A 15,172-nucleotide genomic window follows, 5' to 3' on the forward strand; every position below is an offset into this window, starting at 1 on the left:
GGTAGCTATCTGGCATTGCAGGCTTCCACAGGGCTATCACCACTCACTTCTCAACTGTGAGGGCTGCTCTCATATTTGTATTCTTGCGCTTCAGGGCAGGGGAAAGCAAGTCACAAAGTTCCATGAAAGTGCCATTATGCATGCAACAGTTTTGCAGCCACCGGGAATCATCCTAGACTTGCAATACTATGTGGTCCCACCAGTCTGTGCTTGTTTCCTTGGCCCAGAATCAGCGTTTTACAGCATGAACCTGCCTCATTAGCACCATGATGTGCACGTTGCCGGGGCCCGAACTTTGCGAGAAGTCTCTGTCCATGTTTATATGTCCTAATCACTCTCATCATCGCACTACCGTCGCCTCCTCGCCTGGTTTTGCTTTGGCAGGTTCTGGTTCTGCATATACTCCAGAATACTGCACGTGGTATTCACAGTGCTCATAATTTGCCACGGTGATCTGAGCGGGCTCCATGATCTCAGTGCTGTGGCATCTGGGCTGAAAAAAGGCGTGAAACAATTGTCTGCTCTGACGGAGGAAGGGGCGACTGACAACATGGCTTACAGGGAATTAAAATCCACAAAGGGAGTGGCTTTGCATCAAGGAGAAACACAAACAACTGTCACACAGAATGGCCTCCTCAAAGATTGAACTCAGAACCCTGGGTTTAGCAGGCTGTTGATTTCACAGAGGAAGGAAGCAAATGAATACAAAACAATCAGGTCTATTTCTTGTTTTGATCCACTCCATCTAGCTTTTACATCTTTAGGCTAGCAGCAGATGGTGCATTACCACTGCTAGCCGTCATCATTTCCTGGCTGTTTACCAGAAGATAGCATAGTAGGACTGCTAGCTATCGTCATTTCCTGCATGCTTAGCGGAGAGGGGAATGACCTGGCTGAGTCCCTCCCATGTCTGCCCAGATGCCCCTGACTGACCTCACTGAGGTCAGCTAAAAGAGCACCTAAAAATACAATGATGATGGTTACCCATTGTAACACACTATCTGCTACCCAAAGGCAATAGGCTGCTGCTGTGTAGCAAAGCAATCCCATGTCTGCGAGCACCTAGGAGACGTACGGTGACAGTCAGCTGTGCGGGCTCCATGCTTGCACTGGTATGGCATCTGCACAGGTAACCCAGGAAAAAAGGCACGGAACGATTGTCTGCCATTGCTTTCACAGAGGGAGTGAGCGAGATGGGGGCCTGACAACATTTACCCAGAACCACCCACAACATTGTTTTTGCCCCATCAGGCAGTGGGATCTCAACCCAGAATTCCAATGGGCAGTGGAGACTGCGGGAACTGTGGGAGAGCTACCCACAGCTACTCACAGTGCAACACTCCGGATGTCGATGCTAGCTTCGGTATTGTGGACGCAGTCTGCCGAATTAATGCACTTAGAGCATTTTTTGTAGGGACATACACAATTGACTGTATAAAAACAATTTCTGAAAAACTGACTTCTATAAATTTGACCTAATTCCTAGTGTAGACATACCCTTAGAGTGATGTCTCAGATCTTGGCTTCAGAAAGGTAGCACGCCACCTGTTGTCTGCCTGTTCCTTGCAGAATCTTCTTTTAATTCTTCTGAGTACTGAATCCCCAACAAGAATCCTTTGTCTTCTCTTCCCTGGATGGTTTGAGAACTCTGTGTGGGCAAGCTTGCTTTTTCCTACAGGGTGGCCAAGCTGCCATCCTCAGGTGTACCCGATGGATCTTTCCACTCCTGTCATAAACAGATACTTAAGGGTTAATGCCTCTTTTACCTGTAAAGGGTTAAGAAGCTTAGTAAACCTGGCTGATACCTGACCAGAGGACCAATAAGGGGACAAGATACTTTCAAATCTTGGTGGAGGGAAGTCTTTGTTTGTGCTCTTTGTTTTGGGGGTTGTTTGCTCTTGGGACTAAGAGGGACCAGACGTCAATCCAGGCTCTCCAGATCTTTCTGAATCAGTCTCTCATGTTTCAAACTTGAAGTAAACAGGCAAGGTGAGTTAGTCTTATTTTTTGTCTCAACTTGTTAAAGTCTTTTTTGTGAGAGGCATTTTACTTTGTTTTGCTGTACTTTGAACCTAAGGCTAGAGGGGTTCCTCTGGCTATATGGAAATCTGATTTACTCTGTAAAGCTTGCCATTCTTGGATTTACAGAGATGAGGTGTTTTTACTTTTTCTTTCTAATTAAAGAGAGCTTTTTAAGAGAGCGGCTGATTGATTGTTCTTGTTTAAGATGGCCAAGGGATTGGATGCTGGAGTGACGAATGGTGGGAAAGGAGGAGGACGGTTAATTTTCTTCCTGTTAAGATCCAAGGGATTTGGATCTGTGTTCACCAGGGAATTGGTGAAGTCCCTCAAGGCAACCCAGGGAGGGGAAAGTTTTGGAGGGACAGAGAGTGCTCAAGACACTGGAATTCTGGATGGTGGCAGTGTACCAGATCTAAGCTAGTAATTAAGCTTAGAAGTGTCCATGCAGGTCCCCACATCGGTACCATAAAGTTCAGAGTGGGGAAGGAACCTTGACAACTCCCTTGGACCAGCTAGATCTTGAGAGGTATCTTCCACAGTTTTCATGCTGAGAACCTGGTATTGATTGGAAACATCTAGGTGTGTGGAATTCCTCTGGGTTGTCTTCTCCCTGATGGCCACAGCCTGCCCAGCTCCTCGTCTCCAGACAAATAGAATGCTACTGTGACATCTTACCACTGGTGGATAAATATCTTCATTATACATATGGGGAAACTGAGGCATAGCAAGGTGATAGGACTAACACAGAAATCTTTTGGAGCCAGGAATAGAATGTAGATTTCCTGAGTCCTGTATTTCAGCTTTAACAGCAAGGCCTTCCTCTGAAGGACATAGGAGATGCTTGTAATAATTTGTGGATATTACATGTTCTATGGGATGAACTCCCTCAGGAATAAGGACCCCCTACCTTCTACTCTAAGTGCAAGGTGCATTTCTTTGTCCTGTTTTCTCTAACATGAACATATAGCAACATGTATGTTAACCCCCCACCACTACCAAACACGACACTTCACATCTCCACTTGGGGAGGCGATGAGAGACCAGCACGTGCCAGATGTTAGTCACATTACTTAATGCAGGACTGGAAGGCACTGAGGTACGACGGTGCTGAGCACAGGATAAGAACCTGGATAGAAGAGAATTCTTTCTCTCTGAGTGTTTTGTTTGCACTGTGATTCCAAGGGGTTGATTCCAGCAGGAGCTGACTGCACGTACACAGGAGAGTGGAGAATAGCTCAGCCAGCCCCATTCACCAATATTTGAAGGACAGTGTGGGTACACCTCCAGCTGCGCTGAGTTCGTCTGGCCCATGATTGCAGCAGGGGGGTATCCAGGTGGGAAAAACTGGAACCAAGAACATTGGGGTGAATAAAAGGACAGCCCTGAAAAACAGAGAGCGGGAGGCAGGGATTGCTGGGGAGCAGATGGAACCCCAGCCCTCTGAAGCAGGGATGTCTGGGATAAGCTTAGGCCTGTCTAAGCCTGTAGGTAACACAGATATGGGTGTAGAACTGTTAGTGTGTTGAAACTTTCAGCGCTTGTTCTGCTTTGTTTTGGCGTTGAGATTAAATACTATGTTGTTCAGAAGGAGTGGTGTGGAGCTCTGCATTCACCACTGCTTGCAGCTCCTTGAAGGAAAGACGGGCAGGATGCAAACCCAGCGATCAAGGTTGGCACACAGGGAGCTGCGCCCTGAGGCCCCTGTCTGAGAGTGGGAGAATCACGGGATTCTCACCTGAAAGAGGTGGAGGAGCAGGGCCTGTCACCTGAAGGGATGCTCTCGGAGGCGAGAGCAGGGCCACAGCTATATCTGTAACCGGGACACCTCTTTCCACACATGCCCCAATGATCTAATCCAGTGTGGTAAGAGTGAGGTGTAGGATTATGTGCATCATTGTTCCGCCAGGAGGCAGGGGACTGCACGAGGCAGGCCTGTTCCATAGTGCAAGTCTGGTCCAGTCTGGCAGAAGGTGGGATACCAACCTACGTACAGCAAGGGCTGAGCCAACGCCCGAGTATAACCACAAATGGTTTCGGAGTTGAACTGCTGTTCCTCAGTTGTCCTGCAGATAGAGCCCTTATCCCTCCTGCTGGAGCCTGCTCTGTGTAAAACAAGTGGAGATTCCTGCTTCGGTTCCTTCCAGCAGCTGAGCTGTTAGCTGCTGGTGCAGGAGGAGAAGACCCATTAGACCTGGATTCAGTCCTACACAGAGTCATGCAGGAGGCTTACTTGCTCTGCTCCTTTCTCTTGAGTGCTCTGTGGGGGAGCCGTGTTCCCCATGCCCCTCACTTCAGGGGAGTGCGTGTTATGCTGCAGCGTTGAGAGGTGGGGCTGGGGCACCCGGCCATATCATGGGCAGTTGGGCTTCTCACACATCTGTTGCTACAAGGCGCTGGGAAGGGAGTGGAAGAGGGAGAGGAAATGGCCACAAAGCCCCAGAGCTAATCCAGCAAGGGGGTGTCCTACCCTCTGCCTCTCCAGCTGGCAGCCTGGGCTTGTCCTTGAGTTCTGGGCTTGACTGTGGCAGTTGTCATGCTGCCACTGGCAGGAATCCTGCTGAAAGCCAAGGGGGGGCTGAGCTCCTGGAGGAACTGGGGCCAGCCACTCTCCAAGTTTCTTACTGCAGCCCCAGCTTGTGCTCCACCAGCTGTCTGTCCTGGCCACTCCCCGACTCAGCAGCACCTCCTGGAAGTGCTAAGCAGAGACACCTCCCCACTGATATCAGCGCAAGCTGGTGAGTCAGCAGCTCTGAAAAATCCAGCCCTACTCATGTGGCAGCGGGAATTGGAGTGATCCAGCCCGCTCCACTCTACTCCCCCGGCTCGAACTTTGGGGCTTTGGGGGGGGAAGGGGGATCCGCTCCCCAGCACTTACCACCGGCTTGGCTGGGAGCCAGGGGAGCAGAGCAGGCTGGTGAGTGCAGGTCCCCAACACAGGGTCAGACAGTGTGACAGCTGGGTCCCTTATGCTCTGTGCCTCAGTTTCCCCATCTGTAACATGCAGCTAGCACTAGCTGCCAGCGTCCCAAGGGTTGTTCCTGGGAAGGGGCTTTGAGCTCCCAGAGGGTGTGATAGAGGTGCAAAGGATTATTATGGGATGACTTGGAGAGCAAAGGGCTGTTCTGGTTCCAACACATTTCACTTAGCTCAGCCCTTCACGGAGTGGGCAGTCAGGGTAGGAGCAGAGTGTGGGTTTGCTTTATGCTGACAGCTGCTGTTCCTCATGTGGTGACCTTGCTGTGACCCCAGAGGAACGAGGAAGGGGGTTTCCATGCCCTCCCCCTCCCATACTGGGTCTGCAGGGGACAGGAGCTGCAGCATGCTGGCTTATCAATACTGCAGGAGTCCCTGGGAATGGCTCTGTGCAATGGCTGATGCAGGGATCCATGCAGGGGCAGCCCCCAGGACTCAGCCACTGCTGTCTGCTTGTCCTGCCCAGGGAGCAGGACACTGAATTAAGGCACCTGCTTACTTGTGGGGGCAAGCTGGATGGAGCTGCTCTACTGTGTCGCAGGGAAAGAGTTAAACGTTTTTGCTGGCGCATATAGCAGGGGTGCAGGTTGCTGCCCTCGGGGCAGGGCCTGGTCTGGGGCCAGCTAGGTGGGAGGAGGATGGAAGGGGCAGGGTTGAGGGAAGTCAGCTTGCTGCTGGGCAGGGCTGTGGGCCTGTGACACCCCCGCCCCCACCCACCCGCACACTTTGCAGCAGGCAGGGCACTGCACCTGTGTGCTGGGTTCCAAACAGCTCCAGCTCGGCAACAGGCACAGCCCAGGGCAACAGCACTCCTGGTAGTGTGACTATATTTCCCAAAGTGAAAAGGGGACATTGTATCTGTGGGGCTTCCCCCCCCCCCCCCAGGCCGGGCTGGCCTGAGCTGCGTGGGATTGTCACTGCCAAGCCCTGCTCTCTGGAGTTGGGGTTGACACCCCAAGCCAACCCTGGCACCCAGTGCCTGTTGCTGCTCCCTCCTACCCCAAAATGTTCTCTGCATTTGTCAGTTTTGCCAAAACAGTTGGGATGTCTGGGAGGGGCTTAAAAAGGGGCATCCCCCAGCCAAACTGGGACGGCTGGGCACCTAAGTCCTGGAGATGGGGTCACTAAGCTGGGGCAGCAGGCAGGAGCGCTGAGGAGGGAAGGGCACCTCAACAGGGAAGGGTGGCAGATCCTAGTGCCCACAGAGAGCCCAGCCCAGTCAGGGCTAGTAACGCCAGGAAGGGATGGACTCAGAGCTCTTGGGCCTCTGGCCACAGAACCTCCCAAGTGCCCCCACCCTGGTAAAATCATACATAGGCAGGAGTCTGCTCCAGCCCCTGCTCCGCCTCTTCCCCATTGCCCCAGGGCTGCCGCAGGGGTCGGCGCGACCTGCACTCACTGGCAGTGGTAAGTGGAGCGACCTGGCCCCAGCCTGCTCTGCTCCCCTGGTGAGTGCTGGGGAGTGGATCCCCCTTCCCCCACAAGCCAGCCAGCCCCCCCAAGGCTGCGAGCTGGGGGGAGTAGAGTGGAGTGGGCTGGATCACTCCAATTTCCGCTGCAAGATGAGTCGGGTCTGCCCTGCTGTGACGAAGTGGGACTGGTTTTAATGTTCCCTCTGAATACTGTGGGGGGGCCTCAGTTCCTGGCCGACCCTCTGTCTCCTGGCAACTCATGGCCAGGCCCTCCCCCCTGCAAGGGGATGCTAAAGGTGTTGGAGGCAGAGAGATCAGGTGACCTCCTGGCCCGGGAAAGAGACACAGCCTGGAGAGGAGGGGCTGGAGGGGGTTTGGGAGTTTTTGGAAGCTGGCTGGGAAATGGAGGGGAGCCCCGAGGAGGCTCTGGGCTCCCAGCAGGGTGATGGCCTCCCTGGGGTCCCAGATGGATCTAACTAAGGGGGGTCCTGTTGTCTGTACTGGGAAGACCTGTTTTGGACTGTGTTCCTGTCATCTAACTAAACCTCTGTCTTACTGACTGGCTAAGAGTCACGTCTGACTGCAAGGTGGGGGTGCAGGACTTGCTGTGAGAAGCACACGGAGGGGCATATGCTGAATGCTCCAAAGTCAGACCCAGAAGGTGAAGCCGTGTGAGCTTCCTGCCCTGAAGACAGTCTTCTCCAAGGGAGAGGAGGCTCCCCAGAATCCTGACTGACTTTGTGGGGAGCAGTTCCAGAGCATCGCCCAGGGACTCCATGACACCTGCAATCACTGGGTGGCAGGAAGTGGAGCGACCTGCCCCAACCCACTCCACTCCGCCAGATCATCCTGGGGGATGGTTCCCCCCTGTCCTCCCCAAGTGTATTCCTGCCCCCCTGGTGGAGGCCTGGGGCCAGTCCCACACAGCCCCTCCCCGTCCTCCCATGGGGGGGCTGCATAGGGCACCAAAATTGCTTGGGATGGCCCTGTACATACGCTTTCCTGCTCTGATTAAACACAGGTCAAACCACACTTACGGGAAGGGCCAAGGAGTGTTCCACCACAGGCTAACCTGGGACCAGTGTCGCCTGCTCTAGCAGTGATGGCCAGAGCACAGCACCTTTGGAGGGCCCAGCCACCTAGCCAATGGCTGATGAAATATGTAGGCTCCCCAGTGAGGAGCCCCAGGCCCAGTAGGCCCATCTGGTGATACAGCCTTGACCCTGGTCCACTTTCTGCATGTGGGCAGGGGGTGTTGCCTGGGGCAGTGCTAGGGTCAATGGAGGTCCCAATGTGGCAGAGCTGGGTGGGTCTAGAGTAAGCACCTTCACTGCCTGGTGCCCACCCTATGCTGTTTAGTCGGCGTAGCTCCAAGAAGTACAGCCCTTCATTCAACGCTCAAGAGGAGGATCTTGCCCTGCCCCCCGCCCCACAGATGCATCCGATGCTGAGCCCATGCTGCAGCGGGGGCTGCCTCTGACCGCAGCGGGCCGGGGCAACCATGCAGAAGAGACCAGGGGGAGGGGAGGGCTCTGCCCCAAGGGCACAGGGCACTGATGGGGGAACATAGCAGTGCCTCAGAAAGGGCTGCTCTGTACAGGGGCCAGGGAGCACACAGAGGGGGGGGCTCGCTTGGTGGGGTGGCTAATCCCCCAAGCTGAGGAGGGTCTAGCTAGCAGTCCTATGCCCCCAGCCTGCTGTGCCAGGCTTGCCTCGGCCCTTCTCTCAACTCTCTGCCAAAGGGCATTCCCATCCACATCTGTTCCTAGCAGCCCACTCCCATGGCAGCTGGGCCCTATGAGGACCCCAAGCCCACGCAGCTCCTGGCTGAACCTTGCCCTGACCCCTGGAGGCGCCTGGCCAGAGTCTATGAGCTCCCCAGAGCTGGCCATGCGTGGCTGGACGTACATGCAGGCTGCAGGGCTGGATCGTCTCACGTAGGCAGTAACCCCCTGGAGCGACTCTTCTGTTAATGCTGTTCCCTATTAACCTGCTGCTGTGATGCCAGCTTCCCACCCAGCAAGGAGCAGACACTGCCTGTGGTAGACCCCAGTCCCAGCTCTCAACCCCCGTCACCCTAGTGCACCCCACACTTACAGGTGATCTGCCTGCCTGGCAGCTCAGCCTCTCAGATGTGCAGGGTGTGCTGGCCCCTCCAGGGGTCCAGCACACCTCGCGTTCCCTGGCTTTGTGGGTTCTCCCACCCCCAGGTACACAGCCGGCCTGGCCCAGCCTGGATCTTTTGGGGGCACCTGTCCCGGACACCCTGGGTTTGCCTGCCTTGTGCCTGCATGCAGTGGAAGTAGTGGGGCTTGGGGGAAGAGGACACCTGCAGCTTAGTGCAGGATGTTTCTTGGAGCATTGCTGGTGAAGTTGGACCGGGGCTGGATTTGGAACCGAGATCTGCCCAGCCCTCACCACCAGGACCCTGGCCACACACCAAGGAGCTGTCCCAGAAAGAGTCACAGGCAGTGGGGAGGGCAAAGACGACTAAGATCCTAGGGCAGGATTGTTCTCCCTGACTGCCGAGCTCCCTGGGCTGCCTCTCCCCGTGGTCTTGGCTACACACCAGCTGGCAGCAGCTGCTCAGCCTGGCCCCCGGGGCGCAGCGTGACAGATGGAGGATGGATGGATGGAGCTCCACTGAAATGAATGCAGGATCACGCCTGACCAGGCTCCACTTTCAGAGCAACCCAAACCCTCCCCACAGGGCTCAGCTTAACTCTAGTCCCCCAGAGAGAAGCAGATGCTGTCATAAACAGATAGCTAAGGGTTAATGGCTCTTTCACCTGGAAAGGGTTAACAAACAACACCTGACCAAAGGACCAATACTTTCAACTCTGGGTGGAGGGAAGTTTGGGTGTGGGTCCTTTGTTCTGTGTGTGTTTGCTCTCTAGGCTCTGAGGGTCGCCACACGTCTCTACAGGCTCTCTAATCTTCTGTTTCCAATCTGTAAGTCCAGCGTGCAAGGACCAGATGTCCTTTTTTTGTTTTTTTTTTTTTTATGTGATGTTGTGTTTTGCTGGGACTATTTTAAATCGTGTCTTTTCTGGTAGGGCTGTTTATTCCATTGTTATACTAAATGCCCTGTCATATTTTCATTTGATTATAGAACTAACTTGTATTTTTCTTTCTTTTACTTAAAATGTTTTGCTTTTTAGACTGTTTGATTTTTTTTTCTAGCTAGGCTTCAAGGGGACTGATCTTACTTGCCAGGGATGCTGGGAGAGACGCCAGGCGAGGGAAACCTGTTCTCTGTGTTTTATCTCTCTCCGGGCAGCAGGGAGGCGGGACAGAGAGCAATCTTTGTTTAATATGGCGCTTGTTATCTTCATCTTTCCGGATGTCCAGGGCGGGAAGAATCGTGGAAGAGTAAGAGGGGGAGGGACTGGGCTATTTCCCTTTGTGAAGACTCACGGGAATCTGACTCTTGGGGTCCCAGGGAGGTTTTGGGGGGGGACCAGAGTGTACCAGGCACTGGAATTCCTGGTTGGTGGCAGTGCTACAGGATCTAAGCTGGTAATTAAGCTTAGAGGATTCTTGCTAGTATCTCATTTTCTGGACGCTAAGGTTCAGATTTGGGAAAGAATACTATGACAGATGCCCACTGTGCAGAGCACCACACAGTCCCTGCAGTGCTTGCACTCCCTATACCTTGTTGCCTCTCTCCAACTCCTAGATCTCAAGCACATCCCTGTGGCGTGCAGCTGGCAGGGACAGGGCTGGGCTCTGAGGAATCGCTCCAGCTCTTGGACTCTCTTCCAGTCTACACACTCTCCTTAACAGATCTACCTGCCTCACATCCTGCTAGGGACTGACCCTTTGCCCTGAACTTTGCCTCTTGCTCCAGCAATGCAAGAATACAGAACTCTGGCTGTGTGCATCTCTCAGAGAGCTGCTGGGACAGGGGATGGTCACTGACACTGAAAGGTGGCAAATTCAGAATGGATACAGGGAAATACACTTTTCAAATACAGTTGACCTGAGGAACTCACTGCCACAAGATCTCACTGGGGCTAAGAGCACAGCAGGTTCGAGGAAAGATTGGAGAGGTCTACGGAGAACAAGCCTATACACTTACAACAGTAAATACTCAAACCCAGAGAAGAGCTAGGAAGGGACCGGAACTCTCTGACTCGGGGCATGAACCAAGCAATGGGATAGGGAGGAAAATTGCCCCCTCCAGGGGGCTGGTTACCTTATAATCCCCCAACTCTAGTGAACATGCTCACAAGGCGTGTGGCCAGGGATGACTCCTTGTCTAAGGACCCCTGATGTCAGCTCAGTGGTAGAGTTTATCTGGCCTGTGCAGAAGGGGCTGAACTGGGTAATAAAAGGTTAAAACAACTATTCTAGGCTTGGGCTAGGCCACATTTCTTGCACCAGGTTCTAGTGGATTGACCCAGCCCACATCATCCAGCCAGAGCCAGGAGGAGACCAGGGATTCCTGGAGCACCTGGGCATCTAGTCTGCCTGCCCAGAGAGGCCAGCGAACTTTCCCTGAGCAGGGGCAGCTCCAGGCATCAGTGCAGCAAGCGCGTGCCTGGGGCAGCAAGCCGTGGGGGGTGGCCTGCCAGTCGCTGTGTGGGTGTCAGGCAGGCGGTTTTTGGCAGCATGCCTGTGGGAGGTCTGCCAGTCCCGCGGCTTCGGCTGCAATTCAGCGGCGGGGACGCTGATGGTGCGGCACCGGTTGACCTTGCACAGGCGCGCTGCCGAAAGCCACCTGCCTGCCGTGCTTGGGGTGACAAAAAACGTAGAGCTGCCCCTGTCCCAGAGTCTCTCACAGAGCAGTACAGTGTGGTTGAACTAGAGCAGCTCTTACAGAACGATACCCAGGAGAGGCGAAGGGACTTGGCCAAGGTCACCCAGAGGTCAGTGGCAGAGCCAGGACCAGACCCCAGGTCTCCAGAGTCCCATTCATACTGCCTGCTTTGCACCATTATCTGCTAATGAGATTAATTAATGTGTGTTTAAATGCAGTTTTTAAAGCAAGTTAAAAAGCAACATCAACTGGATCAAAAAGACACGGCAATTTTGATCGGGGTTCAAGTGTCAGAGCTTGGCGCTCCTGAATCCAGCTGGACAATAACCCAGTGAATTGTATTTTTTAAGTCAGTGTGTTACTCCCACAGCAGCCTTGGTCGGTTTCAAGCAGCCAAGAGACTAGCAGTCAATTACAAGAGAGAAGAGTTTCAAATTGCCTGGTGCTGCTGGTGTATCTCTGATTTCTGCTCTGCACCTCACAGGAGCGACATCTCTGGACAGAACCCAGTTTCTGTTGCATTTGCAAAACATCCCCAGAAATGGAAATATTCGGGGTCACACTGATGAGAGAAAAGGAAACGGGGTCTGTTCAGGCTTGGAGGGGGAAGGAGTGAGGTGCTGAGCCTGCAGAGGTGCATGTGATTAATTTTACATAGATCTGTACCCGCTACCGGTGCTGTTGACAGCACCTCATTGCTGTCGGCAGCCACTTATCTCTGCCAGCTGCAAGTTTGTGCTCACTACGCCAAGGTGCGGACTCCGCTAGCATGTGAAAGGCCAGTTCCAAACCCACCCAGGCAGTGGTCAGCTTGACCCAGCACACTGATGTCCAAGCAGATTGTGGTCACTGAATCTAGCATCACCCTGCCAGGCAGCCAGTGCTGGGGGTGACATGCGGGACACTCAGTATCAGTGCACTGGCCAGGAGCCGCAAGTTTGGGAATAATCAGATCACCTGCTCTGCCCAGGATGAGCTGGGTGCTGTTCTCATCATCCAGGCAACAACCTGGCCATCCATGGACTTGAGTGCTCTGACCCTTCCTCTGATGAGTGAGGCCAGGAGCCGGCTATTCCTCAGTCACCACTGGCTGAGGACGTCAGCAACTCTTGCAGGGTTTCCAGTTAGCCTTGTGCAGGAGCAGCTGGCACTGGGCCAGGGGCGTGCCCCAAGCTGGCGTGTGGTTGCTGAGTTCCGGGCTGGCATGTGTCACTGACAGCAACACCAATGGTTACTGAGCAGTGTCACTAGTGCCTGCGGCGCCTCTTATTGTCGCTGTATGTTCATCACTAGCCTGGCTGGCCCCAAAGCCACATGGAACACCTCTCCCAGCCCTGGAACCCAGCTAACGCAGCCACAGACACAAAATCTTTCTCCCAGCCCCCAGAATGCCACTCCCCACCAATGGCTGTTCTTTGGGGCGAATGACCACAAATGAGGACAGGAGCCCACTGGCATTCACAGCCATTATGGCATCTGCAGAGAGCTTACCTGCCCAGCAGTGGGTGCTGGACTCGGAAACATTGATAAGCATGAATGACACATGAACAACTTATTCCACCTCAGCACACCCAGCCCAGGCACTAGCAATGTGGTGTTACCAGCCCATCCCACTCAGTGGCAGGAGCTGCCCAGAGAGCTAATGGAGTGGAGAGGTGAGCTTTGTCCGATCTGCAGCTGTCACAGCAGCAAATCCCTCAGCCCAGGCTCTGCATGGAGTTAGGCAGCATGGCTGCCTCTCTTCCTTCTGCTCCTGCTCAGATTAACCAATCCATGCAACTGGGGAAGGAGCACCAATGTGAGAACATCACAAGGGAATTTCGCTCCCAGTCAATGCACAGAAGGGTGAAGTTTCTTCACCAGTGAGCTCTCTGGAAAGGGCAAGTCATTTCCCCTTTGGGCTTCCTTCCCTACCATGGGCTTGACAGGGCTAAAAGCATTAGCCCAGAGCACTCAGTCTACCCACTAAAAGCTGGATAGTTCAAAATAGCCATTGGGAGAATGTAGGACCAGAGTCTTAGAATTTAGCATGAGTGATTTGCCCTCACATATTCACACCCTTGTGCCTATGGGAAGAAATGTCATCTGCATGTACCAGCTGCTGCGACTGCTCATGCATTTCGTCTGCCCAAGTCTAACTATTCGCCCCACCATTCCCAGGCTGGCTGGGAATTCTTGTGCTCCCTAGTGTTTGGAGCCTGAATGAGACCTGTGTGTAAAAGTGCTGGATAAAATTCTCCAGGCCACAGGACACTAAGCAATGTCAATGTGACGTTTCTGTCACAGCCTCGTGATGACACAGGAGTGGTCTGGTACATGGGTGTGTATTAAAGAATGATCCAGCAGTACCTAGGTCAAGGGCCAGTCACTCTTTTTCAATAGGTGTGTCCGTAAATCTAAATCAGTACACATCCTGGAGGAGCTTCCCAGTAACAGGGCTTTCTCCGCACACCCACATTGAGAGAGGAAGGAGCAGGGAGGATGGGAGAGGGCCCAGGCCCCCTCCTCCTGCAGCTGTCCACTAGAGAGATCAGAGCATAACCAGGAGTGCTGCCCTGGTGACCACAGGTGCAAACGGGCTGAGCCACCGGCAGACTTAGAGTGAGCTCCCTCTTGCTGTGCCCAACCAAGAGCAGCCTGAAAGAGGCAACCTTGCTCGTCAGTTAGGCAGGCCCCAAATGGAGCTGGAGCCAGGAGAGACTGGGGATGCAAGGCTGAAAAGGCCTGAATTTCTACTGTAAAGAGTGCAAGCAGTTAACACCCACCCAGGCTGGCCTGATCCCCACTGTTACCCTTTGCTGGTAACCTCTGAGGACACAGGTTTTCTATCTGCTACCCAAGATCCATAAACCTGGAAATCCTGAATGCCCCATCATCTCAGGCATTGGCACCCTACAGGCAGGACTGTCTGGCTATGTGGACGCTCTCCTCAGGCCCTATGCTACCAGCACTCCCAGCTATCTTCGAGATGCCACTGACTTCCTGAGGAAACTACAATCCATCGGTGATCTTCCAGAAAACACCATCCTGGCCACTATGGATGTGGAAGCCCCGTACACCAACATTCCACACAAAGATGGACTACAAGCCGTCAGGAACAGTATCTCTGATAATGTCACGGCAAACCTGGTGGTTGAACTTTGCGACTTTGTCCTCACCCACAACTATTTCACATTTGGGGACAAAGTATACCTTCAAGTCAGTGGCACTGCTATGGGTACTCGCATGGCCCCACAGTATGCCAACATTTTTATGGCTGACTTAGAACAACGCTTCCTCAGCTCTCATCCCCTAACGCCCCTACTCTACTTGCACTACACTGATGACATCTTCATCATCTGGACCCATGGAAAAGAAGATCTTGAGGAATTCCACCATGATTTCAACAATTTCCATCCTACCATCAACCTCAGCCTGGACCAGTCCACACAAGAGATCCACTTCCTGGACACTACAGTGCTAATAAGCGATGGTCACATAAACACCACCCTATACCGGAAACCCACTGACCGCTATACTTACCTACATACCTCCAGCTTCCATCCAGGACACACCACACGATCCATTGTCTACAGCCAAGCTCTAAGATAGAACCACATTTGCTCCAATCCCCCAGACAGAGACAAACACCTACAAGATCTCTATCAAGCATTCTTAAAACTACAATACCCACCTGCTGAAGTGAAAAAACAGATTGACAGAGCCAGAAGAGTACCCAGAAGTCACCTACTACAAGACAAGCCCAGCAAAGAAAATAACAGAACGCCACTAGCCGTCACCTTCAGCCCCCAACTAAAACCTCTCCAGCACATCATCAAAGATCTACAACCTATCCTTAAAGATGATCCCTCACTCTCACAGATCTTGGGAGACAGACCTGTTCTCGCTTACAGACAACCCCCCAGCCTGAAGCAAATACTCACCAGCAACCACACATCACTGAACAAAAACACTAACCGAAGAACCTACCCTTGCAACAAATCCTGATGCCAGCTCTGTCCAC

The sequence above is a fragment of the Chelonoidis abingdonii genome, chromosome 20 (assembly GCF_003597395.2).
Source record: "Chelonoidis abingdonii isolate Lonesome George chromosome 20, CheloAbing_2.0, whole genome shotgun sequence".
In the NCBI taxonomy this organism is placed as follows: domain Eukaryota; kingdom Metazoa; phylum Chordata; order Testudines; family Testudinidae; genus Chelonoidis; species Chelonoidis abingdonii.